Raw genomic sequence first — 13845 nt, 5'->3', positions numbered from 1 at the left:
AGTTTGGTATTTTCGGACGCTCCTTGGAAGGTGGTGGGTATTGTCTGGAGGGTGTCGATGGCTTCTTCTCTGGTATCCACAGTCCTGATGGGTGTTACGCTGAGACTTGTAGTGCTGATGGGCATGTTTCGGTGGCTTCTGTTTCCGATGAGATCGGTTTCGGGTGAACTGACTCTGGAATTGGACCTTGTCGGGCTGTCCGGGCCTTCATGAGTCTTCAGTTTGAGTCTGTTGCTAATAGCACTTCTGAAGGTCGTCTGGAATTCGACCCTGGAGGGGGGGGGGGGGGGGGGTACTGTGATGATTTGCTCAGCTGCCTGTGCAGGCAGGCAGCTTTTTGACCATTGTGTAGGTTTGCATGCTGCAGGACTCTGGAAAGAAGAGCTTCTGTCAGTTTTGCAGCTTGTGCTTGCAGAGGAATTTGCATACGTTGTCATGCAAATTGCCTGGCTACATTCATTGGAGGCGTATACTATAAGTACTATGTCTTTCCCACAATGCTTGGCTGGTCATAAGGATTTCGTCCTATGTAACACTCTTGGTGGGGTGTCAGCCTTACTCTCTGTTTGAAGATCAGCTTAGAGTAATTCCTGAATCTGCGCTAGGCAGGTTTTCCCTAGTGCAGTTAGGATTGTTTATCTGTTTGTTTGTTCTGTTGCCATTGTCCTGTCCCAACGGTGGTCGACAGGAAATGGTTCTGATCTCTGTTCTTGGAGTATAGCTGGTGCAGCGGTTGCTACCAGCTATCTCTTCTGTTCTGTCTCCTGGGATCGCGCTAGCCACTTTTCGCTAGTGCTGTGGATCCTTCTGTTCTGTCTCCTGGGATCGCGCTAGCCACTTTCCGCTAGTGCTGTGGATCCTTCTGTTCTGCTACTCTGTACCTGGATCGCGCTAGCTACTTTTCGCTAGTGCTGTGGATCCTATATCTCGCTTGTCCCTGTTTTCGTGTGTCTGTCTTGTCTGCTACGACCGCTTGCTGGAGGCTTGGTGAGGTAACCGTTAAGCAAGCGTTCGCGTCCTCTGTTTCATGTTTGTCTGTCGATGGTTAGTTAGGCGTGCTTGACTCTATTGTGGCTATCACGTGAAGACCGCGCATAACCGCGTGCACTGTTGCGAATGAGTGCAGTGTTCGCGGTTAGCTAGCATTTGTTATTTTCCGTATCTCCTCATTGTATTACTTGCTGTGCCTTTGCTAACCTCGTATTCTGTCCTGATCTGCCTTGTGTCACGTCTGGCGATCGCACCTCCCGCGATCGCGTTCCTGTTTCATATCTGCTGTTGTGTGTGCACTGTCGCGGGGTGGCGACTAGGTTGGCGCACACACATACAACCTGTCCCTTTGCTTGTCTCATTCGCAATCGCCTCTCTTGCGATTGCGTTCTGCGCTTCGTACAATTCCTGTCTGGCATTTGTGGAGGTACAGAGGATTGGTTCCTCTGCACTCCCCAGCGCCATCTGCCGACAGGAATTTTCCCTCTACAGGTGCGTAGCACCTTTTGCTGGGTGCCTGCAAATATACGCTTGTGGAGGATTTCCGCCGTGTCAGCGCACGCGTTGTGCGCTGATCACGGAGAAAGTTCCGCAATCGTTACATATTCCCATAGAAATTAAACAAATCAGATTGGCTGTTTGTGGCTCTGCCCCTCTCCGGCATTTGAACCCCAGTCACCCAATGACCAACTGTAGCAGGTGAATTTTTATTGGCTATTATAGGCTCCACCCACTTCCCATAATATTAATCTCAGTCACCCAGTGACCATCTGGGCAAAGTTTGAGAACCCTTGCCATTACCAGTTTATATTTTCCTAGTGAAATTTGTTTTTGGCTCTGCCCACTTTTTGTAACCTTGACACACAGTCACTCAATGACCAAGTTTGTGAGCTCTGGTGTCCTTGGCATCAACAATTTGTAATTTACCAGTGAGATGAAACAAATCTGAATGACTGTTTGGAGCTCCACCCCTTTTCTGAATTTGAACTGGAGTGACCCATTGACCAACTGTACCAGGTTTGAGGTTTGTGCCATTAACAGTGCAAGAATGGCAGCAATTTAAATATTCCCCTTGAAAATCAACAGGTGAATTTTGATTTTCTTTTTAGGCTCCACCCACTTTTCTGAATATTATTCCCAGTCGCCCAGTGACCAAGTTTTAACCTTTCGGGTTTCTGCCATCAAAATTCTGTGAATGGAAGCAGTTTATCCAGTAAAGTAATCTGATTGGCTGTTTGTGGCTTCACCCCTTTAGTGGATTTGAACCCCAGCCACTTCATGACCGACTGAACCCGGTTTGAGGCTTCTGCCATTATTAGTGTAAGAGTGGCAGCAGTTTCAATATTTCCCTTGAAAATCAATAGGTGAATTTTGATTGGCTGTTGTAGTTTTCACCCACTTGCCTGAATATTAATCCCAGTCATTCATTGACCAACTGTGTCACGTTTGAGAACCCTGTCAATAACAGAATGGCTGAAATCAATCTAACAAATCGGATTGGCTGTTTGTGGCTCCATCCCCTTTAGTGAATTTGGACCCAGTCACCTATCAGGCAAGAGGTCTCTGCCATTAACAGTGTAGGTATGGTAGCAATGTAAATATTCCCCTTGAAAATCAATAGGTGACATTTGATTGGCTGTTGTTGGCTCCACCGACATTTCTGAATATTAATCCCAGTCACCCAGTGGCCCACTGTGTCAAGTTTGGGAACCCTGTCATTAACCATGTAAGAATGGCTGCAGTTTATATTTTCCCCTGGAAAAAATGTAGTTGGCTCCACCCACTTTTTCTAACCTTGACATACAGTCACTCAATGACCAGGTTTATGAGCTTTGGGCTTTTGGTATCAATAATTTGTATATTCCCATGAAATTAAAAAAAAAATCTGATTGGCTGTGTGTGGCTCCGCCCCCTTTCCGAATTTGAACCCCAGTCACCCAGTGACTAACAGTACCAGGTTTGAAGCATCTGCTATTAACTGTGTAAGAATGGCAGCAATGTAAATATTCCCTTTGAAAATCAACAGGTGAATTTTAATTGGCTGTTGTAGGCTCCACCCACTCTCTTGAATATTCATCCCATTCACCCAGTGACCAACTGTGCAAAGTTTGAGAACACTGCCAGTAACAGTGTAAGAATGGCTGCAGTTTATATTTTCCTAGTGAACTTTATTTTTGGCTCCGTCTACTTTTTGAAACCTTGACACACAGTCACTCAATGACCAAGTTTGTGTGCTTTCAGGTTCCTGGCATCAAAAATGTGTGAATGGAAGCAGTTTATCCACCAAGAAAGTCTGATTGGCTGTTTGTGACCCCGCCCCTTTAGTGAATTTGGACCCCAGTCACCCAATGACCGACTGTAGCAAGTTTGAAGCCTTTGCCATTAACAGTGTAAGAATGGCAGCAGTTTTAATATTCCCCTTGAAAATCAATAGGTGACTTTTGATTGGCTGTTGTAGGCTCCATCCACTTTCCTGGATATTAATCTTATTCACCCAGTGACCAAGTGTGCCAAGTTTGAAAACCCTGCGATTAACAGTGTAAGAATGGCTGCAGTTTACATTTTTCCATTTAAAATGAATGTCTGAAATTTCATTGGCTGTTTTATGCTCCGCCCACTTTTCCTGGATTTGTAACCTCAGTCACCAAGTGACCAACTGTGCCAAGTGTGGGGACTCTGGCTCGATTACTGTGAAAATGGCAGCCTTTTCCATTTTTTTCCATTCACTTTAATGGGTGGAATCTGATTTGTTGTTTGTAGTTCCGCCTAGGTAAGCAGGGGGGATGCGAGACCCCCAGAACCTACCATCCCAGGTAGTAAGGGATCTGTATACCAAGTTTCGTTCAAATCGGTCAAGCCGTTTTCGCGTGAGCGCCACACACACACACACGCACACACGCACACACGCACACACGCACACACGCACACACGCACACACGCACACACACACACACACACACACACTTTTATATATATAGATTTAAAGTTTTTAAGTTTTTACTGTTTCATTGTCTCTGCTCAAAGACACCTTTATTAAAGTATGTCAGAGCTCAAATCTATGAATTATTGACCCTTTTTATCTCTTTCCTGCATTCAAAAGACATTTACTCACAGGAAAGTGTTTTATGGCAGTAATTACTTATCAGTGAGCATTGTGCTATAGTCTGACCCAGTCCGACCCGGTCCCGGACAGAAACTGTCACTTACATTCACAGTGGTAAAAATGAAATGTTACATTTCTTAGGCAATATTCTACTGGTCTACTAGTGTCCAATTTTCATCTGTAGGGATGACAAGATAATTTGTCTCTTACAGTATTTCACACCTGGAATTGACCAAGTGAATGTAACACACCAACACTCTAGCAATGTAACGTAATGGATAGCACTCTTGCCTTGTAGTGCTGGGTGTTTGGTTCAAATCCCAGCCAAGGCACTATCTGCAAGGAGTTTGTATGCTCTACCTGTATCTGCAGAGGTTTCCTCAGGGCACATCGGGTTTCCTCCCACGGTCCAAAAATATACAGATATCTTAATTTCCCCTAGACTATGATGGACATGTGACTATGGTAGTGATTCGATTATGAGCCCCTCTACGGCCCAGTTAGTGACATTACTATATACTCTGGTAAATGATGCAGAAGATGTCAGCACTATATAAATATTAAATTATAATAATATATAAAACTAGACACAGAAGATTTATAACAAAATTCTCCTAGCAGACTCAAAGTGCCAGAGCTGCAGCCACTAGTGCACTAAGTAGCAGTGTTAGTTGTTGCCCAATGACTGCTTGCTGAATAGATGTAAAGAGGCGCCAGAAGGATAAAATATGCTAAAAAGTTTAAAATATTCAGGTGGCGGTCCAGGTGGACCAGCCACTCCAAAATAGACACGATGCTGTCGCTTGAGATAAAGATAATTTATTCTCATACTCCAAGATAACACAAGATTTATCTTGGAGTATGTGAATAAAGTAATCTTTATCTCAAGCGACAGCATCTTGTCTATTTTGGAGTGGCTAATCCACCACCACCATCTGAATATTTTAAACTTTTTAGCATATTTTATCCTTCTGGCGCCTCTGTACATCTATATATCAAGTTTTCCACCCTTGGTGGAAGGGTGATACACCCTCCTTTCCTTCTACAGAGAGCTACATCTTATTCCTGAGTGGGGACAGGTCTAATCTCCCCACCTGCCTATACAGTGGTTGCCTAAGTGGTAACCCATGTTTGTAAGTATAATACCTACTTGCCATTTTTCCTCCTTGTTCCGATACATACTACACTATATTGGGCTCTCGGTTTGTCTGTTTTAGCTTACTGAATAGATGCTGGCTTACTGAACAAGAAAAGCTGAAATGTGAACCCTGGTCGCCTGTGTCAGAGGCAAAACCTTAACCAGTACACTATCCAGCTACTACAATAGGAATTCTTTCCTCTTATCTTGTCACTACAGGCAGCTCTTATTATTATATACAGTATATCAGGACAAAGCAAGAATCCAGCGTAATGTTTTGTAAAATGCTGGAACCATGCTGAGCTGACCTAGAGAAGAGCACAACATAGTGGAGTTCCCCTTTTACAGCCTTTCCCCATGAAGAAAAGAAAAATCCATTTTTTTATTGGCACTAGGCAGCAACTTTCAAAGTCTGAAAGATTTTTCCCATCAGCACAAAAACAATGTTCATGTCTTCAACACTATCTCTTCTCTCTCATCTCAGCACTGATGACTGCCATTTAATTTAAATGGGTAACATTAAAATTCATCTTTAGTATTGCTTCCCATAATCTTGGTTGTTTAACGGAAATGTCCCTTTCTAGATGGAGACTAAAAATTTGTAGCGTTGCTCTGAAATATAAAAGCCTGTCAACATTTTATATCCAGGCTCAGCTAAAATAGATATTACCTATAACAGGTGTATTACTTCCCCACACCTCTTACTTATTCATTTTTTTTTTGTGCTGAATATCACTAGCCTCTGTTTTATGTGCAGTAGTATTTTACCTTTCTGTATTTTCTTTGTTTAGACAGGCTAAAGTATTTTGTATTGCATAGTACTATTACAAACTACCTATGAAAAGACATTCCAGATGTGATACAAGCTTTTCTGTACTGAGCAGATGATGGAGGAGCTGACCAGTTTCCACTTGCGAAAATTCTTCCTGTCTGTTTCCTGACCAGAGCCGGATTAAGACTAAATGGGGCCCTAAGCAAAGTAACTGATTTGGGGCCCCCCATCATCCTATATAAGAAAACCGCAGGTGTCCCTGCGTCATCCTGTCCCTGTGCCCGTGTGTTGTGCTACTTCACATGTGCAGGATGGACAGCCATTGGGACAGGAGGACGGGGCCAAGGAGCTGGGTAAACAGGTTTGCACGCGCCATGTGCGCGACGGATGGTTGCACGCGGCAAACAGGGGCGCATTCATGCACACTGACATGCGTCGGTGGCGGTGGTTTGAAGAGACCTAGGTCTACTAGTGTCATAATAGAATGAGAAGATGCAGCTGATATGTGCACAGCAACATGCCACACACCCCAGGGCAGCTGCACTACTGGTTGCTCTGGGCAACAGCCCGCTTTTCTCTGTGGGTGCACAATGCACGGAATAGCAGCAGAAACATGCAGAGTGAGAGATGAATAACCAATAAGTTGTCACTCGGGGCACCCCTGTGAAGAGGGTGCCAGATATCACAGCGGCAGCACTTTCCCCCTGCATCTCCAGCCTGGCAGTAACAGAAAGTTCTGGACACTGCCAACCCAGAAGCCGCTCCCCAGACAGAATTACATAACCACTACCTACCCCCCACCATTGAACAACCAATTTCCTCCCAAACTAGACAGCCACATCCACCATGCAGCCTCCACTCCTGTGAATACGATAGTCCAGCAGAGAAGGCAGCCGCAGCGGGGGAGAATGACAGCACCAGATGACTCACATTCACCTATTGTGATCCAAGCAATAGAGGTCCCGTCATCCGGAGCCCATCTGTCTCCTCTAGAGTGCTGCCGCTCTGTTACTACTACTATTTCCTACTTCCTGTGTGATCTAAGAATCAGAAAATTCAAAGCATACTGTAAAGGAGACAGATGGGTTTCGGATGACGGGACGGGACCTCTATTGCTTGGATCATGGATAGGTGAGTGGGCATTTGTCATCTGCTGCTATCATTCTTGCCCGCTGCAGCTGTGGTTCTCCATGGGAAGGGAGGGAGGAACAGGCAGCTGCAGAGCGCACAGGAAGAGGAGGAGAGCCCAGCTCTAAAGACAATCAGCAGCAGGTGATGTCTTTTGACAGGATGGCGAGAGCTGGATTATGTGCTGATTGGGCCCCTTTCACTCTGAATTGGGGGCCCCAAGCGACTGCTTCTGTTGCCTGGTCAGTAATCCGGCCCTGTTTCCAACCATATCTGATTAAGTAGCATGACAATCATGGCATGGCTGATGATAGATTACATTCAATCAATTAAAAACACAGCACTTTATGTGAGTCCTCTCTCCTAATATTTCCTTAATTGGAGAAGAAATGACTTAGCTCAGTTAGTATGCATGACTAGAAAAACTTAAGGTAGCCGTCTAACTAATTAACCAGGTTCAAATATTTCAGATTCATGCATGACTAAAATCATTGAAAATGTAAGAAAAGCCTTATTACGATGATGCATGGTACGGTACTTCAAAATGAGAGTAAGTTGAATTTCATTATACAGTAGACTGTTGGCATTAGTGGATTTGAATATGAACATGGGTTATTAGAGGTCTCAAAGGACCCATGAAGGAGTCCAAGGTGTACCAGATCCTTCCACACAATTATTCTCCATGTCGACTGATATGTTCAGAATGTTAGAGTTTATCTTTCTTTTGATGATGGAAATGTAATAGGTGCAAAGGTGTAAAAGATTTGCACTGATCATACTATGGCAATTACCAAGAAAGGAACATTGGAATGCAAATTCCCATAGACAACATTACATTTCTGAAAAAAATCCTATTTATAACATACTAGCCACCTTAGCCTGTTTAAAAATGGGCTCTAGTGTAATACCGCCGGCCGCCGCATGCACACGCACTTGCCACACGTGCGCATCTGCCGCACATGCACGCATGCACCCATCCACCTGCGCACACACCCGCCCGGCTGGCTGGCCCCGTTCTCCTGTCTCAACGGTCCATGCTGCGCACATGCGCAGTAACAAAAAGCATGGACCCAGGGACACAGAGACAGTGTACGGAGGGACACTTGTCTCTTATTAGGTAGGATTCAAAAACAATACCATACAAAGTAATTCCTTTAGCAACACTAATTGACAATCAATTTCACATGCTGTTGTGAAAATGTTTCTGTACCGTGTTAGCCAAACAAATTATATAGGTAGAAAAAAACAAAGTCTTGTCAAAGTAATACCTTTTAATGGCTAACTGATAAAGTTAAATAATGCAAGCTTTCTGGGATCTAGTCCCCTTCTTCAGGCATATTTCCAGATGTAAGCTGAAGTAAAACACAGGTAAATAGTAAACACAAAGATGGCAGTTGTGCTGGTTACTGTTTAGCAGTTAGATGTCAGGTGATCAGCAGGCTGGAGCCAGTGAGCTCATGCAAGCAAACATGAAATCTAGCAGGTTTCTGAAGATCATGAAGCCAAGTAAATCATGTTGCATAAGGAGTCATGAATCCCATTCCACAATTTAAACCCTCTGTTAATGTCTTAAACATCTTCATAAATTTGTACTCAGAAATCTTTCTTGCTTGTTCATTTTTGAAGTTGCCCTTAAGAATAAGTACTTTGAGATCTTGCATGCTGTGTCCTGGTTCACAGAAGTGTTGGCCCACTGGTGTGTCCATTTTACCCTCATTAATTTTAAAGCGGTGATGGTTCATTCTTGTGCGCAGTTTTTGTCCTGTTTCTCCTATATAGATTCCTTTTGAGGGGCATTTCATGCAGCGTATCATGTATACAACATTGGATGACTCACAGGAAAATTGGTCTTGCATTTGATGATATTTCTGTGAATTTGGTATTTGTATTTGGCTTGTGCATAAAATATAAGGGCATGTCTCACACCTTGTGTTATTGCAGGGTAATGTGCCTGGAGTTTATGGTGTAGATAATGCACTTCTGATAATCATTTGTCTCAAATTGGGAGGTTGTCTGAAAGCAAGCAGTGGTAAATCAGGAAAAACTTCTTTCAGGCGTTTGTCTTTGTGAAGTATTGGTTGCAGGGCTATCGATATCTTCCTTAGAGATGGGCCGAACCTCTGATTTTAGGTCCGCGAACCGGGTCCGCGAACTTCCACGGAAGGTTCGGTTCGCGGAAAAGTTCGCGAACCGCAATAGACTTCAATGGGGAGGCGAACTTTGAAAAATAGAAAAAATTATGCTGGCCACAAAAGTGATGGAAAAGATGTTTCAAGGGGTCTAACACCTGGAGGGGGCATGGCGGAGTGGGATACATGCCAAAAGTCCCCTGCAAAAATCTTGATGTGACGCAAAGCAGCGTTTTAAGGGCAGAAATCACATTGAATGCTAAATTGCAGGCCTAACGTGCTTTAAAACATCTTGCATGTGTATACATCAATCAGGGAGTGTAATTAGAGTACTGCTTCACACTGACACACCAAACTCACTGTGTAACGCACCGCAAATAGCTGTTTGTTGTGTGTTGTGACGGCCGTGCTGGACTACTGTGCAACATGGCGAGATTGCTCTTCCTCACTCTGTGATGTCAGGTAATGTATGACTTCCTTCTCAACTTTCCATGGCACTGTTAAAAAGCTTACGTTTTTTTTTAAAAATTACATTTTCTACTTGCTGTGTACTTGTTCAGTACCGCTACAATGAGTATCCTATGGAGGCGGGCAAGTCTGACATTGTGACTCCGGGTAAAGGCCGGGGAATGAGGGATGGAATCCAGTGTGGAGCCTGAGCAGTAACGCTACACATCCAAGGAGGGCAGCAGGCAGGCATGCACGTCCGCCCCGAGGTAGTGACCAAAAATAACAATACAGGAGGAGGACTTTCGAGGCCCTGCTGTGTATTTGAAATGAATGTACTTTAAATCCTTTAACGAGAACCAGTTATGGCGGGCAAAGATGACACCACATTCCTTTCATGAGAATCATATGGAGGCGGGCAAGTCTGCCATTTGTGCTGGCAGTGCCAGTGGGACACACAGTATGAATTAGCAATGCTGTCTAAACAACACAAGTGTATCACACACACAGGTAGTAGTCACTGAATGTGCTGCTGCTGCTGCTGGCAGTGGGATACACAGTATGAATTAGCAATGCTGTCTAAGCAACACAAGTATCAGTTTCGAACACAGAAAAAAAAATTTATCACAGCAGGATGAGCTCTGAAGAGAGCTTTTCTAGGGAGCTATTATAGCAATAAGATTCAGCTAAGCAAGCTAAGAAGGCAAGAGCCTGACTAATCTGTCCCTAGGAGAACAAGTCTGCAGCAGCTGTCCCTATTCTGTCTCTAGCAGGCACACGAGTGAGGCTAATGGCCGCCGGAGCCTGCCTTATATAAGGGGGTTGGGGCTCCAGGGCTTAGTATAGCCGGATTGGCTACAATGCGCCTGCTGACTGTGATGCAGAGGGTCAAATTTGACCCTCATAGAGCATTATGGGGCAAATCGAACTTCCGGGAAAGTTTGCCTTCACCTGCGAAGGCAAACCACCCGAAGTTCGCCTGGAACCGTTCGCCGGCGAACCTCTAATCTTCCTCAGCATCTTTAATCTTGGATTGTAGGTGACCACTATTGGGACTCTGTTGTTTCCAGTCTTTTGGGTGTACTTCAATAGTTCCTCTTTAGATTTTAAAGTCGCTCTGTGTATTTGATCATCAATGATTTGTGGATGATATCCCTGATCTATGAATATATTATGTAGCGACACAAGTTGTCTGTCTCTGTCCTCTGAATTAGAACATATTCGTTTATACCTCAGAGCCTGGCTGTAAACAATAGATTTTTTTGGTGTGTTCCGGGTGGAAACTATTCCACTTCAGGTAAATATGCCGGTCAGTTGGTTTACGGTAGATTGATGTTTGTAAAAATCTATCTTGTATATAAATTGTAGTATCCAGGAAACTGACATGGGGGGATTGAGAGTTGAGCGTTAACTTGATGTTCTTGTGGTGCTCTGAGAAGTGTTTGTGGAATTTGATTAATTCTTCCTGTGATGCTGTCCAGATTAATAGGATATCATCTATAAATCTGAAGTAAGCTAGAGTGACCAGATTTTTGTAGGCTCAACCTGGGACGGGGTGAATTGGGGGGGGGGGGGGGGGGCTGCGTCGAAAATTAGGGGGTGCGGCGTGGTCATGACATTCTATGGGTGGAGCTAACAGAATGATGCAACAGCGAGGCATAAGATAGCAGTGTTTACGCCGTGATGTGGTCAAACGTGGATTCACATCATAGGTGTGCAGAAACTGTGTGATGCTATTTAATAGTATGCCATAACCGCAAAGCAGCAAACACAGCCAACTATGACCATTAAATAATAAATGCAGCAACAGTTACCCCAGACACCACAAAATAAACGCAATGGGCAACATTTCAGCACAAAATAATCGCATTGCGGGCAAACATGTCAGCATAAAATAAACGCAATGGGGGCAAACATGTCAGTACAAAATAAACGCACTGCGGGCAAACATGTCAGTACAAAATAAACGCACTGCGGGCAAACATGTCAGTACAAGATAAACGCACTGCGGGCAAACATGTCAGTACAAGATAAACGCACTGCGGGCAAACATGTCAGTACAAGATAAACGCACTGCGGGCAAACATGTCAGTACAAGATAAACGCACTGCGGGCAAACATGTCAGTACAAGATAAACGCACTGCGGGCAAACATGTCAGTACAAGATAAACGCACTGCGGGCAAACATGTCAGTACAAGATAAACGCACTGCGGGCAAACATGTCAGTACAAGATAAACGCACTGCGGGCAAACATGTCAGTACAAGATAAACGCACTGCGGGCAAACATGTCAGTACAAGATAAACGCACTGCGGGCAAACATGTCAGTACAAAATACACGCAATGCGGCCAAACATGTCAGTACAAGATAAACGCACTGCGGGCAAACATGTCAGTACAAAATACACGCAATGCGGCCAAACATGTCAGTACAAGATAAACGCACTGCGGGCAAACATGTCAGTACAAAATACATGCAATGCGGGCAAACATGTCAGTACAAGATAAACGCACTGCGGGCAAACATGTCAGTACAAAATACACGCAATGCGGGCAAACATGTCAGTACAAAATAAACGCACTGCGGGAAAACATGTCAGTACAAGATAAACGCACTGCGGGCAAACATGTCAGTACAAGATAAACGCACTGCGGGCAAACATGTCAGTACAAGATAAACGCACTGCGGGCAAACATGTCAGTACAAGATAAACGCACTGCGGGCAAACATGTCAGTACAAGATAAACGCACTGCGGGCAAACATGTCAGTACAAGATAAACGCACTGCGGGCAAACATGTCAGTACAAGATAAACGCACTGCGGCCAAACATGTCAGTACAAGATAAACGCACTGCGGGCAAACATGTCAGTACAAGATAAACGCACTGCGGGCAAACATGTCAGTACAAGATAAACGCACTGCGGACAAACATGTCAGTACAAGATAAACGCACTGCGGGCAAACATGTCAGTACAAGATAAATGCACTGCGGGCAAACATGTCAGTACAAGATAAACGCACTGCGGGCAAACATGTCAGTACAAGATAAACGCACTGCGGGCAAACATGTCAGTACAAAATACACGCAATGCGGCCAAACATGTCAGTACAAGATAAACGCACTGCGGGCAAACATGTCAGTACAAAATACACGCAATGCGGCCAAACATGTCAGTACAAGATAAACGCACTGCGGGCAAACATGTCAGTACAAAATACATGCAATGCGGGCAAACATGTCAGTACAAGATAAACGCACTGCGGGCAAACATGTCAGTACAAAATACATGCAATGCGGGCAAACATGTCAGTACAAAATAAACGCACTGCGGGCAAACATGTCAGTACAAGATAAACGCACTGCGGGCAAACATGTCAGTACAAGATAAACGCACTGCGGGCAAACATGTCAGTACAAGATAAACGCACTGCGGGCAAACATGTCAGTACAAGATAAACGCACTGCGGGCAAACATGTCAGTACAAGATAAACGCACTGCGGGCAAACATGTCAGTACAAGATAAATGCACTGCGGGCAAACATGTCAGTACAAGATAAACGCACTGCGGGCAAACATGTCAGTACAAGATAAACGCACTGCGGGCAAACATGTCAGTACAAGATAAACGCACTGCGGGCAAACATGTCAGTACAAGATAAACGCACTGCGGACAAACATGTCAGTACAAGATAAACGCACTGCGGGCAAACATGTCAGTACAAGATAAACGCACTGCGGGCAAACATGTCAGTACAAGATAAACGCACTGCGGGCAAACATGTCAGTACAAAATACACGCAATGCGGCCAAACATGTCAGTACAAGATAAACGCACTGCGGGCAAACATGTCAGTACAAAATACACGCAATGCGGCCAAACATGTCAGTACAAGATAAACGCACTGCGGGCAAACATGTCAGTACAAAATACATGCAATGCGGGCAAACATGTCAGTACAAGATAAACGCACTGCGGGCAAACATGTCAGTACAAAATACACGCAATGCGGCCAAACACTTCACCTGCAAGAAAAGGCATTTACTCACCTGGCAGAAGACGTCCCCTCACGCAGCGGGCCTCTGGTGTGTGCAGCTCCCCCTGGCCTGGACGATCTTCAATCTCCCGCTCAG

The 13845-nt window shown here is 44.6% G+C and overlaps 1 long non-coding RNA gene across 2 annotated transcripts in view; it reads left to right on the top strand.

Moving 5' to 3' along the window:
* LOC137521473 (uncharacterized) overlaps positions 1-13845 on the top strand; it is an 86124-nt gene that overhangs the window by 29990 nt on the left and 42289 nt on the right. Inside the window, exon 1 of one of the 2 annotated variants that reach the window (XR_011022133.1) lies at positions 5150-5226. The exons of the other annotated variant lie outside the window; for it this stretch is intronic. This is a non-coding gene — a long non-coding RNA (uncharacterized lncRNA). Of the gene's footprint in view, positions 1-5149; positions 5227-13845 lie in introns of those variants that run through there. 2 annotated transcript variants of the gene reach the window in all.

Source organism: Hyperolius riggenbachi, chromosome 6 (genome assembly GCF_040937935.1).
Source record: "Hyperolius riggenbachi isolate aHypRig1 chromosome 6, aHypRig1.pri, whole genome shotgun sequence".
In the NCBI taxonomy this organism is placed as follows: Eukaryota; Metazoa; Chordata; class Amphibia; order Anura; family Hyperoliidae; genus Hyperolius; species Hyperolius riggenbachi.
Note: the sequence above shows the minus strand (reverse complement) of the source record. Positions and strands in the feature narration are given on the sequence as shown.